Raw genomic sequence first — 18,004 nt, 5'->3', positions numbered from 1 at the left:
TGTTCCCTTGACTCCGCTACGACCAGATAGGCCAATTCTCTGATCCCCTCGCACCGCACCGGTGCTAAAACCGCCTCCACCACCATAGAAAAGGTGCGGGTGATAGGGAGGATGTACAGTATAGCACATGAAAATAAGCATCCTTCAGATCTATGGACGTGAACCAATCGCTGGGACACACCGACTGCAACATTGAGGTGCTTGTTTAAAACACGCAATTTCAGGATGGGACGCAACGTTCCATCGCTCTTGGGAACTAAGAAGTACCGGCTGTACCAACCTCTCTGTACTTCTGACACGGGGACCAAGCGAATATCCTGCTTTTGAAGGAGGGAGGAAATCTCCTCTCTCGAGACAGGCGCTTGGACCTCAGGGATGAAAAGGAGGACGCACTACAAACTGCAGACTGTACCCTCTCATCACCAATGGTAAAACTGCACATGCACACCACTGGACGGAGCACGCTGCCAGTCTCCCTACATGATCTCCTGAAGGGGCAGAGCAGAGCGCCACCCTGAGGACTGGGATACAAATAATTGTTTGTCATGCTTGTTTTCATATTCTTGACAACTGTGTGTCCTAGAACTGTGCATTCTGATAACCGGCCCACACCGGGTCCGGGGACCTCCGAGCTAGGATTATCTCTGGAGCCAAGTATCTCGCCACTTCACCGCTGCAGGGACAGGAGGTAAATACCTTCCCCCAAACCTGGAGGAACTCCGCTGCAGGGGGAGAAGATGGCCAATCCACCCCCAGGTGATCTGCCGCCCGACGACACCGCTCCATTAAAGGTGCATTAACCACTAATGGTTCACTCTCCCCCTCCGAATCCAAAGCCGGGGCTTCAGGCTGCCCTGGACTGATGTCATCCCATTCACACTCTGAAAACCCTCCAGAGCCAGGGATAGTATATCATCCCCAGAATCCAGACTCTAAACAAGCTAGAGAAACCAGAATGAACCTCACTCGGCTGGGATGAGACTTCCTCACAAAGTCAGCCTGACTCTCAATGGAAGGTGGACCCAGCCGGAGACAATGGTCACACAGAATGGTTCGAACCAAGGCCTCCTGAGTGTGTTTCCACCCCAGGCAACAGGACAGCACTCGTGAGTATCTTTGATTTTCATTGTGAAACCACAGGCCCTAGGGCACGGTTGGAGGTTCAAATTCAGCCTTATTTAATTTACTCTTACCACTGGCCATCTTACTCAAGCAAGGAAGCATTAGCTACACAAGCAGAGCTGAAAGTAGTTAACTTTTAGCAAACAAACAAAAAAACGATCCCAAGACCCAAAACTCGCATCATCTAGGGGGACGAGTACTCTCTCCCCACTAACAGACATCTAAGTCGGAGTCAAATCTCGTAGCTTTCATGTGCTTAAAAAGGTTGTAAATTGCGTGACACGTTCTTCCTTCGGGTGAGCCGAAGAGCGAAGATAACTAATGTAAAGCAGACTGTGTCCATAATAAGTATATAGGTTAATTTTAAGTTAAAACTCAAATATACTAATTGATTAAAAAACGTTTTTTCTTTTGACAAAATGTTTAAAAAGGTATAATCTTCGTAAATGATATTATCGGTAGGACTGGTGGAGTTACGTTGCACTTGCAGCTAACAAAAACATATGGAAATGTCTGCTCTACCCAAAATTACAACCAAATAATTGCAGCATTACACAAAAAAATGGAAAAGGAAAGTGGAAGGGGGAAAAGTAAGGAACTTGTCTGTCGGCCTTGCATTAAAGAACATAATTGGTTAAGAAAAACTGTGATAAATAAAAAAGTATACCAGTTTCATTTAAGGACCAAAGGATTGACAGCCGTCCCATATAGATTGCAAAATAGTTGGGAAGAGATTTTTGACTTACCGATTCCATGTCATAGTGTTTATGAATTGATACGCAAAACGATGCCGGATTCAAAACTTAGAATTTTTCAATTTAAATTATTATATAAAATTCTTGCTACCAATAGAATGTTATTTATATGGGGGATACAACCTTCCCAGCTCTGCAGATTTCTCTGCGAAGAGACAGAATCATTAGATCATTTGTTTTGGTACTGTTCATTTGTAGCTTTTTTTTGGACACAGGTCCAGGAATGGCTAAAGGATTGCAATATTTACATGGAGCTAACCCTGCAGGTAGCACTACCTGGGTGATCTGAAAAGTCATAGTCAATCGATCAATAATATAATAATACTTTTAGCAAAAAAATGTATATTCAATTTACGATCTGTAGAAACAATGAGAATAGAAAGGTTCAGAACTTTTGTAAAACATCACAGTACAGTTGAAAAATATATGGCAAATAGAATTCCAATATGGATGGTGTTAAGAGATAGATGGGAGGTGTTGAATGGAGCTGAAGGATGGGACTAATAACAACAACTAATAACAACTAATAACAACAAGATAACTAATGTAAAGCATACTGTGTCCATAATAAGTATATAGGTTATAGGTTGAGAGCTTTTGGTGAAAGAGCACAGTTAGAAAGATATGGCATATAGAAGCAAACCGGTTGGACATCATGAAAATGATCGGAGGAAGTTCAGGAGTAAAAACAAACAAACTATAATGATTGTAGAATTTGACTGTGTCCATAAAATGTATATAGTATGTATGGGCTGGAAGTAGAGGCCTAAACGTTGTTGTTCACTAGTTTACTCCAATTGGGGAAGGGGTGGTGGGGTTGGAAAGTAATGAAGGGAAATATAATTTAAAAAAGGATATGTGTGTGTGTATGGATGTATGTATAAATGTATGTATGTATGTATGTATATATATATGTGTGTGTATGTGTGTGTGTGTGTATGTGTATATGTGTATGTGTATGTGTATATATATATATATATATATATATATATATATATATATATATATATATATTTGCGAGAAAAAAAACATGGTGATGGAAGTTACAATATATCTGAAATATTAAAGCTGATCTACCCCTTAAAAACAAAAAGATACAACAACAAAAAAAGATTTGAGGAAATGGATGCGATCCCCAGTATTATAGCCAGGAAGCCAGGGCTTCTGAGGATGGGCTCGACATGTATTGGCCCGTAGCTTCAGGTGAATAGGACAGGAATAGGATTAGTCGTTGAATCCCCATAATATGTTATACCGAGATAGAGACTGAAAGGGAACGGGGAAACATTCTTTTCACGCCATTTTGATACCGAAGTGACTTTTTGTAGCAGGTTAGGAGAACTTACGCAGCAGGAAATTAACATAGCAGGTTAAGAGACTGAGGTCAATGTTAGGAAAATGGTTAAGGTTAGGGTCAGTGAAAAGGCTCTCCTAACCTGCTACAAAAAGTCACTTCGGTATCAAAATGTTGTGAAAAGAGTGTCCACACAGAGAGCGGAGAGGAGCAGAGGGGATCTTCATTCTATTTTCCCCTACTGATCTGTTTCACCTGTCTTTGTGATTGTCTCCACCCCCCTCCAGGTGTCGCCCATCTTCCCCATTATCCCCAGTGTATTTATGCCTGTGTTCTCTGTTTGTCTGTTGCCAGTTCGTTTTGTTTCGTCAAGCCTACCAGCGTTTTTCCCCTTGCGCCTGTCTTTTTCAAGTTCCTGTTTTCTAGTTTTCCCAGTTTTGACCATTCTGCCTGCCTGCCGTTCTATACCTTTTGGACGCTGATCTGGATTACTGACCTCTGCCCTCCCTTGACCTGACCTCTGCCTGCCCTCTGTTTTTGTAATAAAATGTTGTTACTTCAACACTGTCTGCATCTGGGTCTTCTCCTGAAACGTGATAGTACGAACTGGCCATGACTGACCCAGCAGACTCGGACCAGCTCCGCAACGCCATCTCCTCCCAAGGAACCACCATTGGGAGGCACGAGGAGTTGCTTCGTGGTCTCATGGAAGGATTCCAGACCTTGGTCGAAAATCCATGACCGAGCATTTAACACATTGCTGGAGCAATTCCGCGGGGTTGTCTGTTAGGCAGCCTACCATGACGGTAACCTCCCAGCCCCTCAGTAACCCGGCTGTTAGCAGTGCGGCCTCCCGGCCACCCCCGGTTTCCGAGAAACCTGCTTAGAGAGTCGGGAACCTGTCGGGCATTTCTCGCTCATCATCGAGCTGCAGCCCTCCTCCTTCCCGTTGGACCACTCTAAGATAGCGTACCTCATCACGCTGATGTCCGGGAGGGCTCTCGGCTGGGCTATGGCAGTGTGGGAACAACAGTCGGCCGTATGCTTCAGTCTGGAGGAGTTCATGCAGGAGGTAAAGACGGCATTCGATGGTCTATTGTCAGGGAGTGAGGCTGCCCGGAAGTTACTTCAGCTTCGACAAGAATCCAGCAGTGTGGCAGACTATGCAGTGGATTTCCATCGTTTGAAACCAACCCATTTAACAGGGATTACATTTACATTTACGTCATTTAGCAGGCGCTCTTATCCTGAGCAACTTACAAATTGGTGCATTCACCTTATAGCCAGTGGGATAACCGCTTTACAAATTGTTTTTTTTTGTTTTGTTTTTTTGGGGTGGGGTGGGGTGGGGTGGGTAGAAGGATTCTTTATCCTATCCCAGGTATTCCTTAAAGAGGTGGGGTTTCAAGTGTCTCCGGAAGGTGGTGAGTGACTCCGCTGTCCTGGCGTCGTGAGGGGAGCTTGTTCCACCATTGGGGTGCCAGAGCAGCGAACAGTTTTGACTGTGCTGAGCGGGAACTGTAGCTTCCGCAGAGGTAGGGGGCCAGCAGGCCAGAGGTGGATGAACGCAATGCCCTCGTTTGGGTGTAGGGACTGATCAGAGCCTGAAGGTACGGAGGTGCCGTTCCCCTCACAGCTCCGTAGACAAGCACCATGGTCTTGTAGCAGATACGAGCTTCAACTGGAAGCCAGTGGAGTGTGCGGAGGAGCGGGGCGACGTGAGAGAACTTGGGAAGGTTGAACACCAGACGGGCTGTGGCATTCTGGATGAGTTGTAGGGGTTTAATGGCACAGGCAGGGAGCCCAGCCAACAGCGAGTTGCAGTAATCCAGACGGGAGATGACAAGTGCCTGGATTAGGACCTGTGCCGCTTCCTGTGTAAGGCAGGGTCGTACTCTCCGAATGTTGTAGAGCATGAACCTACAGGATCGGGTCACCGCCTTGATGTTAGCGGAGAACGACAGGGTGTTGTCCAGGGTAACGCCAAGGCTCTTCACACTCTGGGAGGAGGACACAATGGAGTTGTCAACCGTGATGGCGAGATCATGGAACGGGCAGTCCTTCCCGGGGAGGTTAGAAACCAACCTCTCCCCTCTTAACAGGGATTAGAAATGAACCTATGCCTTTTAACATGGATTAGAAAGCAACCGTTCCCTTTTAACAAGGGTTAGAAACAAACCTATCCCTCTTTCAGGGATTAAAAACGAACCTATCCTCTTAACACTTATTAGAAAACCAACCTATCCCTCTTAACAGGGATTAGAAATCAACCTATCCCTTTAAAACGGATTGGAAACCAACCTATCCCATTTAACACAGATGAGAAAGGAACCTAATCCTCTTAACACTGATTAGAAACCAATTTGTTCCTCTTAACAGGGTTTAGAAACCAACCTATACCTCTAAACAGGGATTAGAAACCAACCTATCCTCTTAACACAGGGATTATAAACCAACCTATCCCTCATAACATGGATTTGAAAGTACCTTTCCCTTGAACAAGGATCAGAAACCAACCTATCCCTTTTAAAAATGATTAGAAACCAACCTATCCCTCTTAACAAGGATTAGACACCAACCTATCCCTCTTAACAGGGATTACAAATCAACCTATACCTCTTAAAATAGATTAGAAACCAACCTATCACCTTAACAGGGATTAAAAACAAACCTATCCTTCTTAAAATTGATTAAAAAAACAACCTATCACTCTTAACAAGGATTAGAAACAAACCTAAACCTCATAAAACTGATTAGAAACCAACATATACCATTTAACACAGATTAGAATAATGTATCACTCTTCAAATGGATTTGAAACCAACCTATCCCTATTAAAACAGATTAGAAAACAATCTATCCCTCTTAACATGGATTAGAAACTAACCTATCCCTCTTTACATGGATTAGACACCAACCTATCCCTTTTAACATTGACAAGAAACCAACATATCCCTCTAAACAGGTATTAGAAACCAACCTATCCCTCGTTAACACATATTAGAAACCAACCTATCCATCTTAACATGGATTAGTGACCAACCTATCCCCTTAACAGGGATTAGAAACCTACCTATCCCTCTTAAAAGGGATTAGAAAACGATATTTCCCTTTTAACAAGGATTGGAAACCAACCTATCCCTCTTAACATGGATTATAAACCAACCTATCCCTTTTAACAGGGATTAGAAACCAACCTAAACCTCTTAAAATGGATTAGGAACAAACCAATCCCTCTTAACAGGGATTAGAAACCAACCTATCCCTTTTAACAGGGATTAGAAACCAACCTATCCCTCTTAGCAGGGATTAGAAGCCATCATATCCCTCTTCAAATTGATTAGAAACTAACCTATCCCTCTGAACAGGGATTAAAAACCAACCCATCACTCTTAACACTGATTAGAAACCAACCTATCCCTCTTAAAACAGATTAGAAACGAAGCCATCCTTCTGAAAAGGGATTAGAAACCAACCTATCACTATTCAAACAGATTAGAATCCAACCTATCCCTTTTAACTGGGATTAGAAACCAACCTATCCCTCTTAACACAGATTAGACACCAACCTATCCCTCTTAACATGGATTAGAAACGAAGCCATCCTTCTGAAAAGGGATTAGAAACCAACCTATCACTATTCAAACGGATTAGAAACCAACCTATCCCTTTTAACAGGGATTAGAAACCAACCTATCCCTCTTAACAGGGATTATAAACCAACCAATCCCTCTTAACATGGATTAGAAACTAACCTATCCCTCTTTACATGTATTAGACACCAACCTATCTCTTTTAACATTGATAAGAACCCGCGGACGTCCGGATCAGGGGCCGTCCATTCCATCCACCAGCACCTCCGACCCTACCCCTATGGAGCTCGGAGGTGCTGCTATGTGGGAGACCGGTAGGGGGACCGTCCCCTGCACCAACCGTGGCCGCAGAGGACACACTGCTGGTCGGTGCTGGGGAGGGCCTTCAAGGAGTCAAGGCAGTAGGCAGTGCACTGATGAACCGTTTCAGGTGAGTAGGCACCCAACTCACCCAAAGCTCCCTGTTGCGCATATGTGTATTAATGTTTTGTTTCCCGAGTTTTCTTCTCACTGCTAGTAGATTCAGGCATAGCTGGGAACTTTATTGATCGTCTGTTTACCCGTAAGTTAGGGATTCCTATTGTGCCAGTCGATGTGCCCTTCCCTATCCATGCCCTAGATAGTCTCCCTTTAGGGTCAGGTCTGATTAGGGAGGTCACAGCGCCACTCTGGATGAAGACGCAGGAGGGGCATGAGGAGATAATTAGTCTGTATCTGATTGATTCTCCTGCGTTTTTCCTGTGGTGTTGGGGCTTCCCTGGTTAACTTCTCATGACCCCACTATTTCATGGCAACAGAGGGCTCTCAAGGGATGGTCAAGTCAGTGCTTGGGTAGGTGTGTAGGTGTTCTCGTAGGGGCAACCTATGGTGGAAAGTCCAAACCAGGTTCCCACCATGCACATTCCACCTGAATATGCCGATTTGGCTCTCGCCTTCTGTAAAAAGAAGGCAACTCAATTAACACCTCATCGACAGGGGGATTGTGCGATAAACCTCCAGGTAGGCGCTGCGCTTCCCCGGAGTCACGTGTATCCTCTGTCACATGAAGAGACGGCGGCTATGGAAACATATGTCACCGAATCTCTGAGACAGGGATACATTCGGCCGTCCACTTCCCTGGCGTCATTGAGTTTATTTTTTTGTGAAGAAGAAGGATGGTGAGCTTACGCCGTGCATTGACTACCGTGGTCTAAATCAGATCACAATAAAATACAGTTATCCATTACCTCTGATTGCGAGTATGACGGAGTCATTCTGCGGGCGCGCTTCTTCACTAAATTGGATCTCAGGAGCACGTACAACCTGGTGCGTATCCGGGAGGGAGATGAGTGGAAGACCAACCTATCCCCTTAACAGGGATTAGTAACCAACCTATCCCCTTAACAGGGATTAGTAACCAACCTATCCCCTTAACAGGGATTAGTAACCAACCTATCCCCTTAACAGGGATTAGTAATCAACCTATCCCCTTAACAGGGATTAGTAACCAACCTATCCCCTTAACAGGGATTAGTAACCAACCTATCCCCTTAACAGGGATTGGAGACCAAACTATCCCTCTAAACATGGATTAGAAACCTACCTATCCCTCTTAAAAGGGATTAGAAAACAATATTTCCCTTTTAACAAGGATTGGAAACCAACCTATCCCTCTTAACATGGATTATAAACCAACCTAAACCTCTTAAAATGGATTAGGAACAAACCTATCCCTTTTAACGGGGATTAGAAACAAACCTATCCCTCTTAAAACAGATTAGAAACCAACCTATCCCTCTTAACTGGGATTAGAAACCATCATATCCCTCTTCAAATGGATTAGAAACTAACCTATCCCTCCGAACAGGGATTAAAAACCAACCTATCCCTCTTAACACAGATTAGACACCAACCTTTCCCTCTTAACAGGGATTAGTAACCAACCTATCCCCTTAACAGGGATTGGAGACCAAACTATCCCTCTAAACAGGGATTAGAAACCTACCTATCCCTCTTAAAAGGGATTAGAAAACAATATTTCCCTTTTAACAAGGATTGGAAACCAACCTATCCCTCTTAACATAGATTATAAACCAACCTAAACCTCTTAAAATGGATTAGGAACAAACCTATCCCTTTTAACGGGGATTAGAAACAAACCTATCCCTCTTAAAACAGATTAGAAACCAACCTATCCCTCTTAACTGGGATTAGAAACCATCATATCCCTCTTCAAATGGATTAGAAACTAACCTATCCCTCCGAACAGGGATTAAAAACCAACCTATCCCTCTTAACACAGATTAGACACCAACCTTTCCCTCTTAACAGGGATTAGAATCCAACCTGTCCCTCTTAACAGGGATTAGAAACCAACCTATCTCTTTTTAACAGGGATTAGACACCATCATATCCCTCTTCAAATGGATTAGAAACTAACCTATCCCTCTGAACAGGGATTAAAACCAACCTATCACTCTTAACACTGATTAGAAACCAACCTATCACTCTGAACAGGGATTAGAAACCAACCTATCCCTCGTAACATGGATTAGAAACGAACCTATCACGCTTTACATGGATTAGACACCAACCTATACCTTTTAGTGGGAATTAGAAACCAACCTATCCCTCGTTAACATGGATTAGAAACCAAGCTATCAATTTTAACACTGATTAGAAACCAACCTATCCCTCTTATAATTGATTAAAAAACCAACCTATCCATCTTAACATGGATTTCAAACCAACTTATCCCTCTTAACAGTGATTAGAAACCAACCTATTCCATTTAAAAGGGATTAGAAACCAACCTAACCCTCTTAACAGGGTTTAGAAACCAACCTATCCGTTTGAACACGGATTAGAAACCAACCTCTCCATTTTAACATGGATTAGAAAGTAACATATCCCTCTTAAAATGGATTAGAAACCAATCTATCCCTTTTAACAGGGATTAGAAAACAACATTTCCCTTTTAACAAGGACTAGAAACCAACATATCCCTCTTAACATTGATTAGAAACTAACCTATCCCTCTTAACAGGAATTAGAAACCAACCTCTCCCTCTTAACAGGGATTAGAAACCAACATATCCCTCGTAAAATGGATTAGAAACCAACCTATCCCTTTTAACAAGGATTAGAAACCAACCTATCCCTCTTAACATGGATTAGAAACAAACCTATACCATTTAGCGAGGATTAGAAACCAACCTATCCCTTTTAACAAGGATTAGAAACCAACCTATCCATTTTAACAGGGATTAGTAACCAACCTATCCCTCTTAAAATGGATTAGAAACCAACCTATCCCTCTTAACATGGATTAGAAACCAACCTATACCATTTAGCGGGGATTAGGAACCAACCTATCCCTTTTAACAAGGATTAGAAACCAACCTATCCATTTTAACAGGGATTAGTAACCAACCTATCCCTCTTAAAATGGATTGGAAACCAACCTATCCCTTTTAACAAGGATTAGAAACCAACCTATCCCTCTTAACAGGGATTATAAACCAACCTAACCCTCTTAAAATATATTAGGAACGAACCTATCACGCTTTACATGGATTAGACACCAACCTATACCTTTTAGCGGGAATTAGAAACCAACCTATCCCTCGTTAACATGGATTAGAAACCAAGCTATCAATTTTACACTGATTAGAAACCAACCTATCCCTCTTGTAATTGATTAAAAAACCAACCTATCCATCTTAACATGGATTTCAAACCAACTTATCCCTCTTAACAGGGATTAGAAACCAACCTATCCCTCTTAACAGGTATTAGAAACCAACCTATCATTCTTAACAGTGATTAGAAACCAACCTATTCCATTTAAAAGGGATTAGAAACCAACCTAACCCTCTTAACAGGGTTTAGAAAGTAACATATCCCTCTTAAAATGGATTAGAAACCAACCTATCCCTTTTAACAGGGATTAGAAAACAACATTTCCCTTCTAACAAGGACTAGAAACCAACATATCCCTCTTAACATTGATTAGAAACTAACCTATCCCTCTTAACAGGTATTAGAAACCAACCTCTCCCTCTTAACAGGGATTAGAAACCAACATATCCCTCTTAAAATGGATTAGAAACCAAAATATCCCTTTTAACAAGGATTAGAAACCAACCTATCCCTCTCAACATGGATTAGAAACAAACCTATACCATTTAGCGAGGATTAGAAACCAACCTATCCCTTTTAACAATGATTAGAAACCAACCTATCCATTTTAAAAGGGATTAGTAACCAACCTATCCCTCTTAAAATGGATTAGAAACCAACCTATCCCTCTTAACATGGATTAGAAACCAACCTATACCATTTAGCGGGGATTAGGAACCAACCTATCCCTTTTAACAAGGATTAGAAACCAACCTATCCATTTTAACAGGGATTAGTAACCAACCTATCCCTCTTAAAATGGATTGGAAACCAACCTATCCCTTTTAACAAGGATTAGAAACCAACCTATCCCTCTTAACAGGGATTATAAACCAACCTAAACCTCTTAAAATGGATTAGGAACAAACCAATCCCTCGTAACAGGGATTAGAAACCAACCTATCCCTTTTAACAGGGATTAGAAACCAACCTATCCCTCTTAACAGGGATTAGAAACCATCATATCCCTCTTCAAATGGATTAGAAACTAACCTATCCCTCTGAACAGGGATTATAAACCAACCCATCACTCTTAACACTGATTAGAAACAAACCTATCCCTCTTAAAACAGATTAGAAACGAAGCCATCCTTCTGAAAAGGGATTAGAAACCAACCTATCACTATTCAAACGGATTAGAAACCAACCTATCCCTTTTAACAGGGATTAGAAACCAACCTATCCCTCTTAACATGTATTGGAATCCAACCTGTCCCTCTTAACAGGGATTAGAAACCAACCTATCTCTTTTAACAGGGATTAGACACCATCATATCCCTCTTCAAATGGATTAGAAACTAACCTATCCTCTGAACAGGGATTAAAAACCAACCCATCACTCTTAACACTGATTAGAAACCAACCTATCCCTCTGAACAGGGATTAGAAACCAACCTATCCCTCTTAACATGGATTAGAAACTAAACTATCCCGCTTTACATGGATTAGACACCAACCTATCCCTCGTTAACATGGATTAGAAACCAAGCTATCAATTTTAACACTGATTAGAAACCAACCTATCCCTCTTATAATTGATTAAAAAACCAACCTATCCATTTTAACATGGATAAGAAACAAACCTATCCCTCTTAACATGGATTTCAAACCAACCTATCCCTCTTAACAGGGATTAGAAACCAACCTATCCATCTTAACAGCGATTAGAAACCAACCTATCCCATTTAAAAGGGATTAGAAACCAACCTATCCCTCTTAACAGGTATTAGAAACCAACCTATCCTTCTTAACAGCGATTAGAAACCAACCTATCCCATTTAAAAGGGATTAGAAACCAACCTAACCCTCTTAACAGGGTTTAGAAACCAACCTATCCGTTTGAACACGGATTAGAAACCAACCTCTCCCTCTTAACATGGATTAGAAAGTAACATATCCCTCTTAAAATGGATTAGAAACCAAACTATCCCTTTTAACAGGGATTAGAAAACAATATTTCCCTTTTAACAAGGACTAGAAACCAACCTCTCCCTCTTAACAGGGATTAGAAACCAACATATCCCTCTTAAAATGGATTAGAAACCAACCTATCCCTTTTAACTGTCACGATCGTCTGAGGAAGCGGACCAATACGCAGCGCGTTGAGTGAACATATGATGACTTTATTTAATCAAAGCAACCACGAAAACAAATAAACGAATGACGATAGTGAAGTCCACAGTGACAAATGACTGTACATGGAACAAAAACCCACAAACACACAGTGAAACCACAACAGTTTAAATATGGCTCCCAATCAGAGATAACGAGCCGACAGCTGACACTCGTTACCTCCGATTGGGAGTCATATGACTAATCACCAAACATAGAAATGAACAACTAGAAACCAACATAGAAATACACCCAAAAGAAAATGAACAACCCTGGCTCAATAATCAAAGTCCATGGAGCCAGAGTGTCACAGTACCCCCTAAAGGTGCGAACTCCGGGCGCACCAGCATACAGTCTAGGGAGGGTCTGGGTGGGCGTCTGTCCATGGTGGCGGCTCTGGCACTGGTCGTGGTCCCCACCCCACCATAGTCACTACCCGCTTACGTAGCCTCCTCCAAATGACCACCCCCCAACTAAACCCCACAGGATTAAGGGACAGCACTGGACTAAGAGGCATCACCGGACTCAGGGGCAGCACCGGACTTAGGGGCAGCACCGGGCTAAGGGACAGCACCCGGGCTAGGGGGCAGCACCGGACTAAGGGGCAGCACCGGACTGAATGGCGGATCCTGGCTGGCTGGCTCTGGCGGATCCTGGCTGGACGGCTCTGGCGGATCCCTTGCTGGACGGCTCTGGCGGATCCTGGCTGGGCGGCTCTGGCGGATCCTGGCTGGGCGGCTCATGGCTGGCTGACGGATCTGGCTGCTCATGGCTGGCTGACGGATCTGGCTGCTCATGGCTGGCTGACGGACCTGGCTGCTCATGGCTGGCTGACGGATCTGGCTGCTCATGGCTGGCGGAAGGCTCTGGCTGATCCTGTCTGGCGGAAGGCTCTGGCTGATCCCTGTCTGGCGGAAGGCTCTGGCTGATCCTGTCTGGCGGAAGGCTCTGGCTGATCCTGTCTGGCGGAAGGCTCTGGCTGATCCTGTCTGGCGGAAGGCTCTAGCGGCTCCTGTCTGGCGGAAGGCTCTAGCGGCTCCCGGTCTGGCGGACGGCTCCGAAGGCTCATGGCAGACGGGGCGGCTTTGCAGGTTCAGTACAGACGGGTGGCTTTAGCGCCGTTGGGCAGACGGGCAGTTCAAGCGCCCGTTGGGCAGACGGGCAGTTCAGGCGCCGTTGGGCAGACGGGGCAGTCCAGGCGCCCGTTGGGCAGACGGGCAGTTCAGGCGCCATTGGGCAGACGGGCAGTTCAGGCGCCGTTGGGCAGACGGGCAGTTCAGGCGCCGTTGGGCAGACGGGCAGTTCAGGCGCCCGTTGGGCAGGCGGCAGACTCTGGCCGTCTGAGGCGCACTCTAGGCCTGGCGCGTAGTGCCGGAACTGGAGGTACCGGGGCTGAGGACACGCATCTCAGGGCTAGTGCGGGGAGAAGGAACAGGCCGGACCGGGCTGGCGACGCGCACCGTAGACTTGGTGCGGGTGGCAGGAACAGGCCGGACCGGGCTGGCGGCGCGCACCGTATCCCTGGTGCGAGTGGCGGAACAGGCCGGGTCGGGCTGGCGACGCGCACCGTATCCCCTGGTGCGAGTGGCCGGAACAGGCCGGGCCGGGCTGTCGACGCACACCGTATCCTTGGTCGTGGAGCAGGAACAGGCCGGGCAGGGCTGTCGACGCACACCGTATCCTTGGTGCGTGGAGCAGGAACAGGCCGGGCAGGGCTGTCGACGCACACCGTATCCTCTGTGCGTGGAGCAGGAACAGGCCGGGCTGGGCTGGCGACGCACACCGTAGGTTCTGTGCGTGGAGCAGGAACAGGCCGGGCTGGGCTGGCGACGCACACCGTGGGCTTGGTGCGTGGAGCAGGAACAGGCCGGGCAGGGCTGTCGACGCACACCGTATCCTTGGTGCGTGGAGCAGGAACAGGCCGGGCAGGGCTGTCGACGCACACCGTATCCTTGGTGCGGGTGGCAGGAACAGGCCGGACCGGGCTGGCGACGCGCACCGTATCCCTGGTGCGAGTGGCCGGAACAGGCCGGGTCGGGCTGGCGACGCACACCGTGGGCTTGATGCGTGGAGCAGGAACAGGCCGGGCTGGGCTGGCGACGCACACCGTAGGTTCTGTGCGTGGAGCAGGAACAGGCCGGGCTGGGCTGGCGACGCACACCGTGGGCTTGGTGCGTGGAGCAGGAACAGGCCGGGCAGGGCTGTCGACGCACACCGTGGGCTTGATGCGTGGAGTAGGAACAGGCCGGTCCGTACTGGGAACACACACCACTGGCTTTAACTGGGGATCAGGAACGGGCCGGACCGGACTGGTAACACACATCAGTCTCTCACGCCGTGCCGCAACAACTTCCCTTCCTCTACTCGCGCCAATGGCTCCCGTAATCCGATAGCCTTCTCTCCACGTCTCCCTGTGGCAGCCTCCTGCTGCCCAGCCGCCCAAGCCATGTGCCCCCCAAAAAACTTTTTGGGGTTGCCTCTCGTCCTTCCAACGATGATGGCCCTGCTGACGCCGTTGCTCCTCTCTCGCCAGGGCCTTGATCTTCCCCCAAGGTCCCTTGCCCCCGAGCATGTCCTCCCAGGACCACGATTTGCCCACCTGGGCCATCGCCAGCCTCTCGATCTCCTTACCAGGCGCCTCCTCCCATGTCCAGTCTCTTTGCTCCTGGACACGCTGCTTGGTCCTTTTACGGTGGGTTTTTTCTGTCACGATCGTCTGAGGAAGCGGACCAATACGCAGCGCGTTGAGTGAACATGATGACTTTATTTAATCAAAGCAACCACGAAAACAAATAAACGAATGACGATAGTGAAGTCCACAGTGACAAATGACTGTACATGGAACAAAAACCCACAAACACACAGTGAAACCACAACAGTTTAAATATGGCTCCCAATCAGAGATAACGAGCCGACAGCTGACACTCGTTACCTCCGATTGGGAGTCATATGACTAATCACCAAACATAGAAATGAACAACTAGAAACCAACATAGAAATACACCCAAAAGAAAATGAACAACCCTGGCTCAATAATCAAAGTCCATGGAGCCAGAGTGTCACATTAACAAGGATTAGAAACCAACCTATCCCTCTTAACATGGATTAGAAACCAACATATCCCTCTTAAAATGGATTAGAAACCAACCTATCCACCTTAACAGGGATTAGTAACCAACCTATCCCTCTTAAAATGGATTAGAAACCAACCTATCCCTCTTAACATGGATTAGAAACCAACCTATCTCTTTTAACAGGGATTAGAAACCAACCTATCTCTTTTAACAGGGATTAGACACCATCATATCCCTCTTCAAATGGATTAGAAACTAACCTTTACCTCTGAACAGGGATTAGAAACTAACCTATCCCGCTTTACATGGATTAGACACCAACCTATACCTTTTAGCGGGGATTAGAAACCAACCTATCCCTCGTTAACATGGATTAGAAACCAACCAATCCCTCTGACCAGGGATTAAAAACCAACCCATCACTCTTAACACTGATTAGAAACCAACCTATCCCTCTGAAAAGGGATTAGAAACCAACCTATCTCTTTTAACAGGGATTAGACACCATCATATCCCTCTTCAAATGGATTAGAAACCAACCTATCCCTCGTAACATGGATTAGAAACTAACCTATCCCGCTTTACATGGATTAGACACCAACCTATACCTTTTAGCGGGGATTAGAAACCAACCTATCCCTCGTTAACATGGATTAGAAACCAAGCTATCAATTTTAACACTGATTAGAAACCAACCTATCCCTCTTATAATTGATTAAAAAACCAACCTATCCATTTTAACATGGATAAGAAACCAACCTATCCCTCTTAAAATGGATTAGAAAGCCCCCTTTCCCTTTTAACAAGAATTAGAAACAAACCTATCCCTCTTAACATGGATTTCAAACCAACCTATCCCTCTTAACAGGGATTAGAAACCAACCTATCCATTTTAACAGGTATTAGAAACCAACCTATCCTTCTTAACAGCGATTAGAAACCAACCTATCCCATTTAAAAGGGATTAGAAACCAACCTAACCCTCTTAACAGGGTTTAGAAACCAACCTATCCGTTTGAACACGGATTAGAAACCAACCTATCCCTCTTAACAGGGATTAGAAACCAACCTATCCCTTTTAACAGGGATTAGAAAACAAAATGTCCCTTTTAACAAGGACTAGAAACCAACATATCCCTCTTAACATTGATTAGAAACTAACCTATCCCTCTTAACAGGGATTAGTAACCAACCTATCCCTCTTAAAATGGATTAGAAACCAACCTATCCCTTTTAACAAGGATTAGAAACCAACCTATCCATTTTAACACTGATTAGGAACCAACCTAAACCTCTTAAAATGGATTAGGAACCATCCTATCCCTTTTAACACGGATTAGAAATCAAATCAAATCAAATTTTCTTCGTCACATACACGTGTTTATCAGATGTTATTGCGGGTGTTGCGAAATGCTTGTGCTTCTAGCTCCGACAGTGCAGTAATATCTAACAAGTAATATCTAACAATTTCACAACACATACCCAATACACACAAATCTAAGTAAGGAATGGAATTTAAGAATATTATAAATATATAGACAAGCAATGACAGAGCGGCATGGAATAAGATACAGTAGAATATTATAGAAAACCAACCTGTCCCTCTTAATATGGATTAGAAACCAACCTGTCCCTCTTAATATGGATTAGAAACCAACCTGTCCCTCTTAATATGGATTAGAAACCAACCTGTCCCTCTTAATATGGATTAGAAACCAACCTGTCCTTCTTAATATGGATTAGAAACCAACATGTCCCTCTTAACACTCCTGTAGCTCAGTTGGTAGAGCATGGCGTTTGCAACGCCAGGGTTGTGGGTTCGTTTCCCACGGGGGGGGCCAGTATGAAAAATGTATGCACTCGCTAAATGTAAGTCGCTCTGGATAAGAGCGTCTGCTAAATGATGTAAATGTAAACCAACCTATCCCTCTTAACACTGTAACCAACGTAACCCTCTGGTCAAAATGTGCATGACTTTTTACGGGAATAGGTTGCCATTTGGGACGCAGCCCCTTGAATTAACAAGGAGGAAATAATCAGAGTTACCAGACACTAATTATTAAAGATATTACATTTTTTTGTGTATCTCTGTGTTTCGTAGCATGTAGCTCATTCAGCGTTCAGCGTTCAGGTCATTTATCTGGATAAGAGCGTCTGCTAAATGACTCAGCGTTCAGCGTTCAGGTCATTTATCTGGATAAGAGCGTCTGCTAAATGACTCAGCGTTCAGTGTTCAGGTCATTTATCTGGATAAGAGCGTCTGCTAAATGACTCAGCGTTCAGCGTTCAGGTCATTTATCTGGATAAGAGCGTCTGCTAAATGACTCAGCGTTCAGCGTTCAGGTCATTTATCTGGATAAGAGCGTCTGCTAAACGACTCAGCGTTCAGCGTTC

At 44.8% G+C, this 18,004-nt stretch overlaps 1 protein-coding gene across 1 annotated transcript in view; it reads right to left on the bottom strand.

The window, feature by feature from the left end:
• The window catches only part of LOC121534183 (gamma-aminobutyric acid receptor subunit alpha-5), an 84,734-nt gene that overhangs the window by 12,389 nt on the left and 54,341 nt on the right, over window positions 1-18,004 (bottom strand). The window lies entirely within an intron of this gene.

Source organism: Coregonus clupeaformis, unplaced genomic scaffold (assembly GCF_020615455.1).
Source record: "Coregonus clupeaformis isolate EN_2021a unplaced genomic scaffold, ASM2061545v1 scaf0008, whole genome shotgun sequence".
Taxonomy (NCBI): domain Eukaryota; kingdom Metazoa; phylum Chordata; class Actinopteri; order Salmoniformes; family Salmonidae; genus Coregonus; species Coregonus clupeaformis.
Note: the sequence above shows the minus strand (reverse complement) of the source record. Positions and strands in the feature narration are given on the sequence as shown.